The sequence below is a fragment of the Schistocerca gregaria genome, chromosome X, assembly GCF_023897955.1.
Source record: "Schistocerca gregaria isolate iqSchGreg1 chromosome X, iqSchGreg1.2, whole genome shotgun sequence".
Classification (NCBI taxonomy): domain Eukaryota; kingdom Metazoa; phylum Arthropoda; class Insecta; order Orthoptera; family Acrididae; genus Schistocerca; species Schistocerca gregaria.
Genome location: NC_064931.1, coordinates 461,067,454 through 461,083,992, shown reverse-complemented (window position 1 = coordinate 461,083,992; position 16,539 = coordinate 461,067,454).

The following is a 16,539-nucleotide window of genomic DNA, read 5'->3' as shown; positions in this document are numbered from 1 at the left end:
ATGGCTTGCTGCTTTTGTTATTGTTTGCTTTATGAGATTTAGCTGTAGATAAAAAAGCGTAAGTGCGTGGAAGCTGGTAATGAAACGAAGTGTCATGTTGTATGGACATTAATTACAGTTAGCTCCAAATTACTTGTTATTGTTTCGCTCTTTCCGCCAGCTGATTCAGGGTGTATTTTGCAGTCGATTTCAGTGACAATATGGATGTAATATCGAAAACTTTCCACGATAACAAGAGCAAAGTTGGTAACGATTACTATTTAACACGTCATTAGATCGGAAATGTAAGAATCATATAAGAGTGCGAAGGTCTTTATAGACGATTTCTAGAAAACATTGTTTTATGAATTCAAAACTCTCTGTACGATACACACCGCATAAACGCCGTAGTTGAAAAACGAAGGAATAACCATTTGATTGCAGTACTGCACATAATGCTTGAAATTTTAAATTGTCCGTTGACTGAAATTACCACTGTACCAAAATAACTAAAACATATTTAAGAAAAGCTACTAACAAAAATGCATCTAACTGTTTCATACATTCCGTTGAAAATAAGGTTTTTCTTTCTGTGGCCGTGTGGCTAGGACCTTCGTCTGTTGGACCGTTCGCCTGGTGCAAGTCTTCCATGTTGACGTCACTTCGACGACTTGCGTGTCGATGTGGATGAAATGATTATGACAACGTCAACACAACACCCAGTCCCTGAGCAGAGAAAATCTCCGACCCAGCCGGGAATCGAACCCGAGCCGTTAGATATGACATTCTGTCGCTCTTACCTCTCAGCTACCAGGGGGCGAACTCTTGGTCTTTATTAATACAATTACTCTTCCTGCTGACACTCGCAGGTGCTCACTTTGACCTGCGAGAGTTACTTGCCATAAAAGAAAACATATCGGTTTGGTGGTTGGTTTGGTTCAAATGGCTCTGAGCACTATGGGACTTAACTTCTGAGGTCATCAGTCCACTAGAACTTAGAACTACTTAAACCTAGCTAACCTAATGACGTCACACGCATCCATGCCCGAGGCAGGATTCGAACCTGCGACCGTAGCGGTCACGTGGTTCCAGACTGTAGCGCCTAGATCCGCACGGCCACACCGGCCGGCAGGACAATAATAAATAACTGAATATTATTACATTCATAGAACTTAAACTATTTAGGCAATGCACCTCAAGAAGTTTCGCAGAAGGTATGAACCCTATCTGTGCTATATTTAATTGGAGATATCTACGAGCTATTGCCCTGCTTGGTTAACCTGCAGCGCCAGTTCAGTGCAGACTGCTGTCACTTGCTGGCGCGGGACAGTACAATGCTGTCACTGCTGTAGCTCTGATTATTCTTCGTTTTTTTACTTTCCCTGTTAATATCGAGTACATATATCGATAAAAGGATTATCGCGCTAACTAATGAACTATTGCTCTATCGAATGGAAACACAAAATCCTGCCGGCCAGAGTGGCCGAGTGGTTTTAGGCGCTATAGTCTGGAACCGTGCGTCTGCTACGGTCGCAGGTTCGAATCCTGCCTCGGGCATGGATGTGTGTGCTGTCCTTAGGTTAGTTAGGTTTAAGTAGTTCTAAGTTCTAGGGGACTGATGACCGCAGAAGTTAAGTCCCATAGTGCTCAGAACCATTTGAACCAATCATAAAGTTTTGCTTTATAAATCTTCTGTGCATGTGAATGTATGTGTGTGTGTGTTTGCGGGTGTGTGTGTGTGAGCGCGCTCACACGCGTGTGTATGTATAACGGAAAACAAACTAACGCTCTCCGTCGACATTAGGCGTCACACGAGAGACATGATGGGTAGAATTTGTTTCGGATGACACTAGCTACACATAGCATAAAGAAATACGTATATCTGCCGAAACAACAGACAAGATGCTCCTAACGAGTCTTGGTAGTAACTCCCTGAGTACTAAGTAGCATGGCCCTAATCATGTCGATGGCCTTACTCTGTTGTTCACAATAGAAAAAGAACAGCTCAGAATCGGTGGACATTTCGTTTCTGGGATAACTATCCGTTCTTCAATGCACGACAAATTTAGTAAGCTTTCAGCTTCGCGGTTAGCAGCAGGCCTGTCATTAGTCGTTTAAGGGAAGGTGGACGGGGAGTAAGAAACGCTGTTGTGAAAGAGACATTATATGTTTCTTACATGGAAGTCCACCTGTCTTTATCTGCTGCAAATTTGACAGAAATCTCCCCGTTTCGAGACGACTGATTTTCACTAGTGAAACAGTTATCTGTACGGCACCAACATGGAAAGTACTTGTTTACCGTCCAAAAGGTTCTAGGTATGATACAAAATAAATTTTTAGTTACGGAACTAGTGAGAGGTAATTTTTAAAGGTATGGTTACGGATATCGGCCGAATGGTGCGGTCTCCAATGGGAAGTGGAAGTAAGACTTGATTTGCGCTACTATATTACAGGCTTGGAGAATGTCATGTTAAGTTTCTGTGAGAACGAGATTTTTGTAGGAGCAGGTCATGTTGTAACATGATTGCTTGCCCATTATGGATGACATGGATGACATGTGGTTAGAGGACCACAGGAATGTTACTTCAGTGTAATGACAATCAAAGGAGCAATCCCATCTACAATATTTTTGCAGAAACGGTCAGAATGTTAAAGGAAAAGGGACATTCACTGTATACTGGTCGCATTCTTTCGGATGTAATTCATGACGCTTGGAACGAGTTGCTTTGATGTGCAAGTTACGTGCTAGAGTTGCCGGCTCAATGCCCAACAGACTTACGGATGATGAATGCAAAGTCGATTCCGAACAGCGTCGGCAAGAGTGATATTTTTTTTTCCCAGTCTAGTTTGTGACGTCTAAACAGTGATGCTACATAAGATTCACATTTCCGCCACCAGGGAAACAGCACTCACGTGAAGCTTCTTGAGAAGCGGCGGAGTTCTCTGAGAAGTAGCACGAGTTTTTCACAAGAAAATACTAGATTTTTAGTTCATTTCATACAAATCGTTCTTGTTGTCACACAGTTTGTGTTTTGACACTATAATCTACGGCTTCATTGAATTGTTATTTTTTAAGACTCCGCTCCTCTATCGGTAGAAAGAGATCCTAATACGGTAACTTCGTTGTCCTTCTGTATTTGTCATTATTTCTCAGGGATGGGTAGACGTATTAAGTTGAAACTTCTGGCAGTTACTAACGTATACGGTCTCTTGGCGGGGTAAGGAATGTAAGTGTCTAAGGCAATGCAGTCAAAAGGACGTTTGTGTCATACTTTGATACTCGCAGACTCGCTCGTCAAAACATATAGGTTTCTTACCGGTGATCTAGAATCATGTAATTTGGCAACAAACGGGCATTGACAGTGTAAGTAAGAGAAAAAGTGAAAAATTGTAAATATTTAACCATATAATAGAAAAAAGTTTTTTCATTTGTTGTTAGGCTGTCCGTCAAATAAAACAACCCACTTTGTTTACAAAAAATTAAAACTTAAAAATTAACATTATATAAAACTTCTCCGAAATTACACCGGGTACACAGCCAACTTTTTGTGAATGAAATAGGTTAATATCATGTTTCAAGATATAAGAGACCAATGAAAAGTTTTAAGCCACAGCAGACGGCTGCCGCCACACCACACAAAGCGGTATTGGTGCAGCCTTCTTCGACCATTACGGATGACTTCATTCTGCTCAGTGTTCCGACCCGACGACGGTGACAGTTGTCTCACGACTGGTTTATGGCACTGTTCCACATGACCTCCTAACTTACTTACTGAACAAAATTACGGAAGACGCCGTAGTTAAAGTCTCCTAGCGCCGAAGGACTCCCTGTGGATATTTACAGAACTTTTCAGTATTTACTGGCTGCCAAATTGAGACACATCTGTCGGGAGATTACACCTCCGCGGCGCCGTTCCCCGCAGCCTTCTTACAATGATGATTATACCGGTTCACAAACCGACAGGTGGCGCTCAAATACGTCATTACTGCCCGCAGACACTAGTCAACTGTGACATGAATGTATTCACCACACTATTTTCAGACCGTATTCAGCCAACCATGCCTCACATTATCTCACCAGATCAGGCTACCACCAACAACATCCACGAAGTACTATATCAATACAGTGACATAATCGTCCTAGCGAGGGTACGACGCATGCCGTGAGCGCTGGCATCACTAGATTTTAGCCAAGCTTTGTATCAAGAGGATCATGTGCCCATAACGTACGTTGTCCAAAACATGCAGTATCCATAGCAATTCATACACGTCGTTGTGCGCATCCTACGAGGGGCGACCTCTGAGGTGCTTGTTAACAGGTGTCTCACGCAGTCCCACCCGATTTCCAGATCGGTGAGGCGAGGCCGCCCCCTGTCGATCTTAATCTACGCACTGGTACTGGAACTGCTCCTCTGTGGCCTCTGTCAACGCCTCACTGGACTTACCTTACGTGGCGTCACATTTCCCTCTACAGCATAAGCAGACGGCCTATTTCTCAAGCTCCGCAACAACGAAGATGTAACCAATGCATTGGAATGGATAGCCACATACGGTGTGGCTTCCGGCAGCTGTCTCATCGTCACCAAATCAGTTACCATGAACATACGAGACGGGTTGACACCAGCGTGTGTCGACCCCCTACAGATTAGTAGTACTATCAGATGTCTCGGAGTAGAGTTTCACAACGACATAAGGCGCGATGCGGCCATTAATTACCGCCGCCTATTACAACAAATTCTTCCAACTTTCGTCTGCGGACCCTCGACATTATTCAAAGGACACACTCCGTCAATGTTTACCTAGCGTCGAACCTTCCATACATAGTGTGTTCTCCCAATACCGTTACTGATGGCTAGACATACACTCCTGGAAATGGAAAAAAGAACACATTGACACCGGTGTGTCAGACCCACCATACTTGCTCCGGAAACTGCGAGAGGGCTGTACAAGCAATGATCACACGCACGGCACAGCGGACACACCAGGAACCGCGGTGTTGGCCGTCGAATGGCGCTAGCTGCGCAGCATTTTTGCACCGCCGCCGTCAGTGTCAGCCAGTTTGCCGTGGCATACGGAGCTCCATCGCAGTCTTTAACACTGGTAGCATGCCGCGACAGCGTGGACGTGAACCGTATGTGCAGCTGACGGACTTTGAGCGAGGACGTATAGTGGGCATGCGGGAGGCCGGGTGGACGTACCGCCGAATTGCTCAACACGTGGGGCGTGAGGTCTCCACAGTACATCGATGTTGTCGCCAGTGGTCGGCGGAAGGTGCACGTGCCCGTCGACCTGGGACCGGACCGCAGCGACGCACGGATGCACGCCAAGACCGTAGGATCCTACGCAGTGCCGTAGGGGACCGCACCGCCACTTCCAAGCAAATTAGGGACACTGTTGCTCCTGGGGTATCGGCGAGGACCATTCGCAACCGTCTCCATGAAGCTGGGCTACGGTCCCGCACACCGTTAGGCCGTCTTCCGCTAACGCCCCAACATCGTGCAGCCCGCCTCCAGTGGTGTCGCGACAGGCGTGAATGGAGGGACGAATGGAGACGAGTCGTCTTCAGCGATGAGAGTCGCTTCTGCCTTGGTGCCAATGATGGTCGTATGCGTGTTTGGCGCCGTGCAGGTGAGCGCCACAATCAGGACTGCATACGACCGAGGCACACAGGGCCAACACCCGGCATCATGGTGTGGGGAGCGATCTCCTACACTGGCCGTACACCTCTGGTGATCGTCGAGGGGACACTGAATAGTGCACGGTACATCCAAACCGTCATCGAACCCATCGTTCTACCATTCCTAGACCGGCAAGGGAACTTTCTGTTCCAACAGGACAATGCACGTCCGCATGTATCCCTTGCCACCCAACGTGCTCTAGAAGGTGTAAGTCAACTACCCTGGCCAGCAAGATCTCCGGATCTGTCCCCCATTGAGCATGTTTGGGACTGGATGAATCGTCGTCTCACGCGGTCTGCACGTCCAGCACGAACGCTGGTCCAACTGAGGCGCCAGGTGGAAATGGCATGACAAGCCGTTCCACAGGACTACATCCAGCCTCTCTACGATCGTCTCCATGGCAGAATAGCAGCCTGCATTGCTGCGAAAGGTGGATATACACTGTACTAGTGCCGACATTGTGCATGCTCTGTTGCCTGTGCCTACGTGCCTGTGGTTCTGTCAGTGTGATCATGTGATGTATCTGACCCCAGGAATGTGTCAATAAAGTTTCCCCTTCCTGGGACAATGAATTCACGGTGTTCTTATTTCAATTTCCAGGAGTGTATATTAGCGGCATTTGGGGCCTGCGTCAGTACAGGCATGGCGTTCAAAGTCAGCTATGAATCACTGACCTTTCCCCGGAGGTCTTGGCCTAGATCACGTCAACGACAGAGCGGTGGCCCTGTTGGTCAGCTTACACATCAAGCTGTGGAGCCACCGCAGGGGAAGTTTGATGTGTTTCCTGACCGAGTCCTTAGATCCTCCCCCCGTTAGGCCCCCACTGACGACATCGCACTTACCTCTACCTACCTACTACCCCAGTCACTTTTACGTCCAACAAAGTACCACCGACGAAAGAGGCGACTGCGCAGTAATTATATCGCTTCTTTCAACAGAGGTGCCCCCCAAACGTCGTCGAGGTCAATGGCCGTCATTTAAGTAGGAAGGTGGTGTGGCGGACGATACACGAGGTTACACTTGATACAGAGTCCGATGAACAGTGTACATCACAGTCAACGGTAAACAAATCACCCGGTCACTCCTCTACAACAAAAAAATTGCGGACTCGTCTCTAAGTGCAGACTACGGAGTACCAGACGCGGTCGAGCAGGGTCTCAGATATGGCGCGGGAGAATACGTATGGCATTTGGTTCGACAAATTTTGTGCTGGTGGCCCCGGAACATGTCACACCTTGGCTTCAACTTTTTCCTGATGAAGTGCATTTCCTGTGCACCAAAAGTAACGCAGTTAAGTGGGTCAGTGGGCACTCGGTGCTATATTTATTTCACGATGGATCTAAAGATGTATTGGAATTTTGGAACTACCTACAAGAACTTCATTGCAAGATAGTATGGAACTGAAAGTATAGACAGTATTCTTCTAACTACTTAGGGGTACCATATGCGACCATCCACGCAGCTGTATCATCAACACTTAGGAGAAGATACCCATTGACAGAGCTGACAAGAACACATCTGATTACCGGTAGAGTAATGTACAGCATATGTGGAGGCATACCTAGATGATGAATCGTAAGGTGAGTAGCGGCGCACCCTTTCGCATCATGAATGAAGTACATCTTCCATTTCCTTTTATGTAGGGTGAGTCGCTAACAATTCTCACTTAGAATAACTCCGAAAGTATGATAGTAGCTGAAAAGTTTGTTGGACAAATGTTGCCAAAAACAGTGGGTGCCATAACATGACGTCGGTTTTTTGTTGCTAGGTGGGGTCGCGTCGGAGGTATGAAGGTCAACTTTATAGGCGGTATAAAGAAATACAAATTTCCCACTATTAATATCCTCTGAGCATTATTAACACCTTACCAACGGCCTTGCCGCATTGATAACACCGGTTGCCGTCAGATCACCGAAGTTAAGCGCTGTCGGGTTGGGCTAGCACTTGCATGTGTGACCATCTGGTCTGCCAAGCCCTGTTGGCAACGGGGTGCAGTCAACCCTTGTTAGGAAAACTGAGGAGCTACTTGACTGAGAATTAGCGGTTTCTGTCTCGTAAACTGACATACGGCCAGGAGAGTGCGTATGCTGACCACATGCCCCTCCATATATGCATCCAGTGATGCCTATGGGCTGAGGATGACACGGCGGCCGGTCGGTACCGTTGGGCCTGCCAAGGTCTGTTCGGACGGATGTTAGTCAGTTTTATTTTTTTAATACCATGATGATGCCGAGGGGACACTGTGTCCAGGTCTCAGGCTACCACTCTGACTCCTACCCACTCAGCCCTACCAGTCCTCTCTGCCCTCTCGTCCATGCCACCTTTCCGAGCAACAAATTTTAAAAGTGGCAAACTCTTGAGACATTGAGACACCCCATCAATGTCTTGAAGATCGAGATCTACTGTCATTATGTTATGCATATAGACTGAAGCGGCCAAAGAAAATTTTTACCAAGGCCGGGAATCGAATCTGGGTCTCCAGCTCATTAGGCAGGTGCGCAAACCACTAAGCCACCATGGTGCAGCGGTTCACACAACTGCACAGATTACTCTGGTAGGCCTAACTCAAGTCTCATCACTGCCGCCCCAGTTTACTTTAGATTCACCTTTTCACATGAATATATCATTTGTTTAAGTATCTGAAGCTAGGTTTCCGGCTGGATCAGTCAATTGCATTCGATGCTGTGATGCTATTCCGGAACATGGACAGCCTCGGAAATTCTGTTCGTGTGTAAGTGGGCATTTAAAGTAGACTGGGGTGGCAGCGAGAATTCGGTTCAAGGATGGAGGCCTGGCAGTGTAATGTGTGCAGTTGTGCGAACTGCTGTGCCAAGGTGGCTTAGTGGCTAGGGCACCTGCCACCAAGCAGGAGACCTCGGTTCGATTCCTAGCCTTGGCACCAAATTTCACTCGCCACTTCACTCTACATACATAAAATCATATTTGTATCAGGCCAGTAAGGTCTCTGAAATTGTGCCATTTCATTTTTACTGTTGTTAGTTGTTACCCTCAACTCTGAGTTCAGGACCTATATTTCTATATTGCCGGTAAATGTGAAGGGTACAGGAACTTGTATCAGGATCTTTTAGACATAGATGCACAGTGTGCAAAATCAGACCACATAAATGTCAACGAGGTCCTTCCTCATCTGTCAATGATTTCACAAAATAGTTCTCAAACAACTGAAAAAAAACCAGAGCAAATATCCAACAATAAGCCAATATTTGCTTAGCAGCCAGTGCACCTGCCTTTAAAGAAGATTTGTGGTCTGGTAAATGTGCTAGAACATAATACGTCACCATTGTTGTTATTATACGACCAAATGCTGGTAGGAGTAATCATTTTATTAGCGGTCTTCTGACTCGTGTGTGCATATGTGATAGGCAACAACACTCCCATCAAGTTGAATGTATGATAATCCCTCTCAAGGATCATAAAATCTCATCTAAGGAATCAAAATGACCCTATGACATTTATTTTAAGATCCAGTGTTTAGCACAAATTACTCCTGCTCCCTATTATTTTCAATAACGCATCTAACTTACATGAACTGATCTTGGTATTTATTTCAATCTGCCTTCATAAGATATAAATTTTAAGGCTGAATGGTGCTATCACTTGAAACAATGATGTTACATTCAATGAATACCATTTGCTTCCACTTTATAAAAATGGACATTGAACAGTATGTAAACAACTGGTGATGACATTAAATATGAACCAAAATCCCCATCAAAATAACTAGAACGAATTTAATTATTTAATGTGTGTGTGGATACGGCAATAAAGGAAGTAACTCGAAATTCGTACTTCTCGTTCAAGGGACAAATTTTCCTTTTCGAATAACATGAATGTGCATTGGAGATGTTAATGAAAAACTGTGCTTGCACTAAAGAGGGAAAATATTATAGAGCAGAAAGAAATTTGCCTCTGCCTTGCTACCTGACATACATGCCATGCCAGTGTTGAACGGGTCTTGGTCGTACCGAGTGACTCTACTCTGGCATTGTGGCCGCTACAACTGGCACATGTCAGTGTACCTTCTGTGTATCTGGTCTGTACTCTTAGACTCGTCCGGTAGTGGTTGAATCGCAACTGAACCTGCTATATGTTGAAATAAAAAGCTACATTTAGACTTTAAAAATTCAAAAGAAAGTGGAAAAATATTCTACCGAAAAGGTGAGAGACATGATACTGAGTGAAGCTCCTAAACAGAGCCTCAGTTATAGCCAAATCTACCCTAATGTGCCAGAGAGGTCAAGGTTATCCTCTCACCTATTTCTCGCACACAGAAAATTATTAAAGGCTTTATTACCACCTGACACACTTTGAGTGATACTCTAGAGATTTAACGGCCTGAGCCAATGTGATGGAATCTTGGCAGCCCCTTGTCAATACAGGTCTCCAGCAGAACAATGCCATAATACCTACAGCGGCGCCAGCAGAAGCCAGGGCTGGGACGATGGTCTCAAGGAACGTGTCTACACAGTGGAGTCTTAAACCAGTTGCTGTGTGCAGAGCCACACGTAATCAAAATTCACATGTTTTCATGTTTTCTGACAGTGCAAATAGGCTAGTGAACCACATCCCCCAGCCTCCTTGGTTGTGTAAGTAAACTCCGTCGTCTGAGAAACGTTTAGAGAGGATCTTTATTACACTTTATCTTTATTACACTTATCTTTATTACACTTATTACACTAACAAGCCCAGTGACACAAGTGATATAGATTAAGATCTTTGTGATTGTATGTGTTTGCTTGTTGCTGTGGGAAGAGACATGACTTCGGAAAATATCAACACTTCCTCCTACGCAAAACCTTAGAAAAGCCTCTAATTGGTGGTTTCCTTTTTTTATTTTAGGGACGCATGTTTCTTAACTCTTGCCCTGGTTCGACGTGAGTTTGTGCTGTCGTGTGGGACGGAAAATTTAGCTTCTGTAGAGCCCTTTGATTGGTTCAAGACGGACTGACTGTGGCGTCATTCGTGCAGTTTTCGGGAAAATGGAGTTTTTTTTCTGGAGAGGTGTGATGCACTCAGGTGCGGAACATTGATCTGGCAAGCAGTTCTGGTCGAAGCTCTGTCATGTGTGGTTGGTACTTGTGACCTGTCCTGAGAATGACTTCACTTGAGAGTAGTTTAGACTGAGCAGCCAGTGGTGAAGTTCCTACTGTGCCGAGAGAGTGACTTCAAACATCTCAGACTACCGTTTGTCGGGAGCACATTTATTCGTTTTTGTTTTATCAGCCTTGACATTTTGTATCCTTGTGCGCTCTATCGTATAACTGAGCCAAATTGATCCTCGGTGCTACCAGTGAACGGATGTGTCACACACTGAAATCTACCGCGATTTCAAGGATCTGGTAGAGACTAAATAGCGATACGTCTGCCTGATCGCTAGATCGTGAGATTTTTGCATTTCTTTTGTGGCCGCGGATGATTCACAGGTGCCGCCTCCACGTGTCACCTCCTCCGCACACATCTCGCCAGGTGCAACTTACGCCGACGCACGAAGCAAACTGGGTAACGTACTGCCTCTCTGGCATTGTCAGGGCGTACATATCACAATCGCCACTTGCTCTTAGCTGCACATCTATAGAGTAACTTCAGTAGATTTCATCAATCAAAGTTTGCTCAACGTCAGATCAATTCAGCTTGCGTTATCCACATTTTTAGGGACAGAGTACTTGACTTACTGATCACCTAGTTAAACTGACTTTGCCAACCAGGATCCACCCAGTGGAGTGGTAAATAATCTGTTAGTTGTATTGAGTATTAGTACAATTTATGTCTTGTTTAAAAAAATGTTATTAGTACACAAAATTTTGCCAACATTCTCAGTCATTTAAATAGCACCTCCCGAGTTACCTTTCATTGTGGCGTCCCATGTCAGGACGGAGGGTTGATAGCATCTTCTGTGACCGTAAAATCGCGTTACCTAGTTGAGTCACTCAATATGACGGCTCTTGCGCAGGATTCTGAATTGATGATACCTTCTGTGAGCGTCAGATCATAGATAGTGTTGCCTAGTGAGGTTTCTGTTTCCCACGTTTAATGCTGTGCGTTGTCTAGAGCAGATTCGCGTTGCTGGCGGATAGATATAGTACTAATATTTAATTATTGTGGTGTGTATTTTCACGTTGTGGTTGTGACTTCTGTATCACTTGATTGTTTGTTTCTGATGGCGAACTTCGTTGTGCTGATTTGTTAGATCTGATTGAACATTTCGTTTGTGAGCATAGTCAAGCGTACTGTTATTGGAATTCTTTGTCAGGAACTAGGAATCAGTATCTCACGGGAGCGCAATTTAGAGTAGAATCTGTGTGGCATAGGAATGTGTAGTATTTAAATTCGTTTGGGTCAGACTTGGAGAGCATGCTTACAAGATGCTAGACATGTTTACTACAGAGTAGCGGAAGTAATTGTGTTTTGTTAACCATGGATCCATAACACATTATTAGCGGTGAACAAGAGGATATTACACGAGATTCTCAGGTAAATGCAGTTGCAGACCGGGCAGAAATGTAGAACGTAGAACCTGCAGAGTATGCGACATGTCTCAGTCAGGTGACGAAAGTGCATGGGAGCTCGCAGCAGAATGACATGTAGGCGCTGCTGGTACCACACGCCCCATCAGTGGGAGTAGCAGACCAGAATCACGAACGAAACGTTCGTCGTGGATCTCAGTTTGAAACTCTCATGCAATTCATGCAAGAGGCAGAAAGGAAGAGGCAAGAGACAGAAAGGAAGAGACAACAGGCAGAGAAAACGGCATGGGAGTAAGAGGAGGAGAGACAGAAATTAGTCATAAGAAGGGTCACAGGCGGTATAGATGGAGTCAACAAAGAGATTCCAGGAATACAACAACAGTTAGAGAATGTCAAGAAAACGAACGCACAAACGCGTGAGGTTGCGGACCAGGCGAATCGCGGTGCCAAAACAGCGCGATTGGTAGTGCAAGTAGCACGAGAGGACGCATCAGTGGCCAAACAACAAGTTAAACTGGCAAGAACTGAGGTGTGTAAGACAAAGAAGGCACTTGCAACTCTCCAGAAGCAAGGCAACAAAACAGTTCAAGAAATGCAGGGAAAAAGTGAGTGAGACTGCGAAGCGAAACGAATAGACAGAAATCCGAAGGAAGGTCAGCGTTGGCCGTAATATTGATGGTTTATTGATAGCAAAATCGATTTTCAGTCATTTATTAATCATCTTCAGTGCTGTGGTGTACAAATTAAACTCTTAGGGACTGATATCAAGTTATTAACAGTAACCAAAGCAAAATAAGTTATTGTGACCGTTTCTTATCTTTGGTTACTGATTATAACTGCATACCAGTGCCTATGGGTTTAATTTGTACACCACAGCACTGAAGATGATCACTATTTGATTGAAAATCGATTTTGCTATCAATAAACCATCAATATTACGGCCAACGCTGACCTTCCTTCTGTTTTCACGTATATTATCGTTGTGCACACAGCACTCCATGGAGTCGCCAATCAATAAGATAGAAATCAAACAGGCCGAAATCGCTGAGGTTAAAGATCAGCACACCCATGTTTCCACGCAACAAAATGAGTTGGCTAAGGACGTTGGGCGGGCACATAAGCGGGTCGCCCAATTGCAAACACAATCTCTTCCGGTAGAGCGCCTTCGAGAGCATCACAGAGGTGAAGAAAATGTTTTGCGACTCTCCGAACCGCTATATGAGGACATGGGCGAATGCAGCAGGAATATACTCCTGCCACGGCGAAACGCGTAATAGAACACGCTCCGTCGGTAACATGTAGCATGTCAGATACCGAACCGGAAAACAATAGTACACGCCTACGGAGATCAGAAACATTATTACGTGAATCCGAAACCACGAAAGGATTCCATAACACTGGACGAGGATCGTTTGGCCACGGATACATTGAATCACGCTATGAAAAAGTGGTTCAAATGGCTCTGAGCACTATGGGACTAAACTTCTGAGGTCATCAGTCCCCTATAACTTATAACTATTTAAACCTAAGTAACATAAGAACATCACACACATCCATGCCCGAGGCAGGATTCGAACCTGCGACCGTAGCGGTCACGTGGTTCCAGACTGTAGCGCCTAGAAACGCTCGGCCACAACGGCCGGCCACGCGCTGCAGACGAGAGGGAACTTCGAACCTTTCGACCACAGACTTTTCTTGACTACTCAGAATTTTCAAGTCAATGAAGAGGCAAACAACGCATTACATCCAAACACCTGGATCACAGAGTACCATCACGTGCTACCATAATGTTGGCCACTGAAATACAAGCTCCAGTTTATCTATGGTTTCTTAGAAGGGTCGATTGCAGGAAATATGCACGTAGTTGCGGAGAGTTGTCGCTCCTACCAAGAAATTAAGGACGCATTCCTTAGCACATACTGGTCGGAAGTCACACAGGAAAGGATAAAACAGGAGATCATTTTAGGAAAGGACTGTCAAAGTCTTCGAATCCATGGCCTGTAATAAGTACTCGTACGACCCATCGAACTGCGTCCCGCGAGGCTAATGCGGCCTGAAATTAGTATTCGTTCGACCCACTGTTCTCAGCCGTCTTTTGTAACAATAGGCACTTAGGAGCTAATACCTGAACCCAAAAAACCTCAGCTAATATTAAGAGCTTCTTAAGAGTGCAGCGGTCCGGCTCAGTAAGAAGAAAAAGCACTTACAGAAACAGTAATATTTTAAAATGTACTTAATTGTAATTGATGCTGGCGAATTTGGTTTTGAGCTAAGTGAAATTGGCCTCCTTGCCTGCCAGGTTACAGGTTGTGAGAGAGGGAATATTGTAGCATTTGTCTTCAATTACTGGAAACTTACAGGCATGCGTGACTCCTACATAATGTATACATTCTAACACACACGTAAGACGGATTTGTGAATAAGCATTACAGAGACGGTTATCTTCAAATGCGGCACTTATTTGTAGCAAATGACAATAAATTAATTAAGGCTGCTCTAATACATTACAGTGAGTAGAAAATATGCTGGTATTCCATTTATCTAACTTTGTAAGGACAACTACTGCTATTAATCCAAGTCATTCGCACACATGGTGAAACCAGTATCACTTCACTATGCAGCTGTACTTTCCTACCTGTTAGACTGCTCAGGTTGGAAAGAAGCTGAAGTAGACCACAATCATCAAGAAGTAATCCGAATGGCAGAGACATGTAGTGATCAGTACTTTGGGGCGGCCAAACAACTTATCGCGTGTCTACTATAAGATGGTTCTATCAGTAACAAAAGTGATCAATAATTATATAAGAACAGTTTCCGAGCGCTCTTCGATTTACAAAGACCTGTGAAGTCAAGCTTTTATTTAATGTTTTCTCAATGTACTCACCACCGCATAAATGGTTTAATACAGACAGAGTTTACCCAACGGGTTGTAGATGTTAACTGCAACTATAGTGTGATTAACGTTATACTGCATTTGACAGCAAAGAGCACGTATTACTACTATCCGACTGGGCCAATTGCGTCTAGTATTCTACTGTCGAACTCTGCATATTGGCTATTTTCCCAACTGTCGGTGCGCCACTAGAGGTGGCAACACAGTCCATCCCTTTCGTCGGCTAGCAATTACAAAGTCATTTTAATCGCACTGTAGTGAACACGTTCTCTAGTGTGATAATCAAACATTTAGCCTTTAGAAGGTGCATTATGGATTGTTTACTTCTCAATAAGCGCAAAAATGGACAAGAAAGCCAATAACTTACATCAATAAACTAAGTAATTAACTAGTTTTTTACTTATTTTTTCCGTTAAAGAACTAGTACTTATGATTTAAAATTGTTAGCTGTACGTGACTACGTCTTTGAATATAAAATGTACTGCAGAAATTATATGGGTATGAGAAAAATGGCCCTGTCACCTCTATCCAGTCCATACACATGGTCTTTATCTGCCGAAAAGTTTAAATGGGCACACATTCCGCTTCAGAGTGAAAATTCATTCTGATAACGTTCAATACACAAAAAACACATTAACAGTATGTCCCATGGTTCACTCTGAAGATGGCTCGACAATTCACAGCCAGATTTCCGCAAGAGGAGAAGAATTTATTTGGTTGCATTTACAGATCTTCATGGATCAATAAACTACAATTGCGTTTAAATGAAATTTAAGAAATATTACAATAAGCTCAAAACAAGTGTAACGCCATCCATTAGATGCTGAGTGACTGATTAACAGGAATAATATGAGACGAAATAGGACTAAGGATGAATAAGGAAGTAGGATTGAAGTTAGGTTCCTATGAACTGCTGTAATAATCGTGTTATTGTAGCTAAAGCAGATACTCGCCAAAGTCAGAAAGACGTGGTGTTTTACCCGCCATGAGCCGTTGTAAATATTCTTTACTCAACAACCACCTTCGATCCGAGGACCATAATCAAGTACAGGAAACACTTACATCATACTAGACCATATAAAATGAATGACCTCAATGAAATCCATAAATTTGTCACTGCTGTCAAATAGTAATATAAATTACATCGTCACTCATAAAAGTGCGCCAAAAGCACGCTGATTGATATTACGTAGTCAGCCTTAACATTACGGAGGCCATCTACATAGTACAACATTGACGAAATCATGGATATCGTTATTTTGATGTTCTTGGTCGTCAGGAAGAGCAACCTCCACGAGGTTTTTAAAGCTTCCTACACGTGGCTGTAACAGCGAATAAATTATTGAAGAGGAGTAACTTGATAGTTCAATAAGAATCTGTATGAAAATAATTCAACATCTAACTGCAGACACTTTAAATACACTTGGTTTTACCGTTCCGTCAAAATGTCCGTCCATTACTTCTGCTGGTCTTCGAAAAAATTGTTCTGAACACCAAAACATTC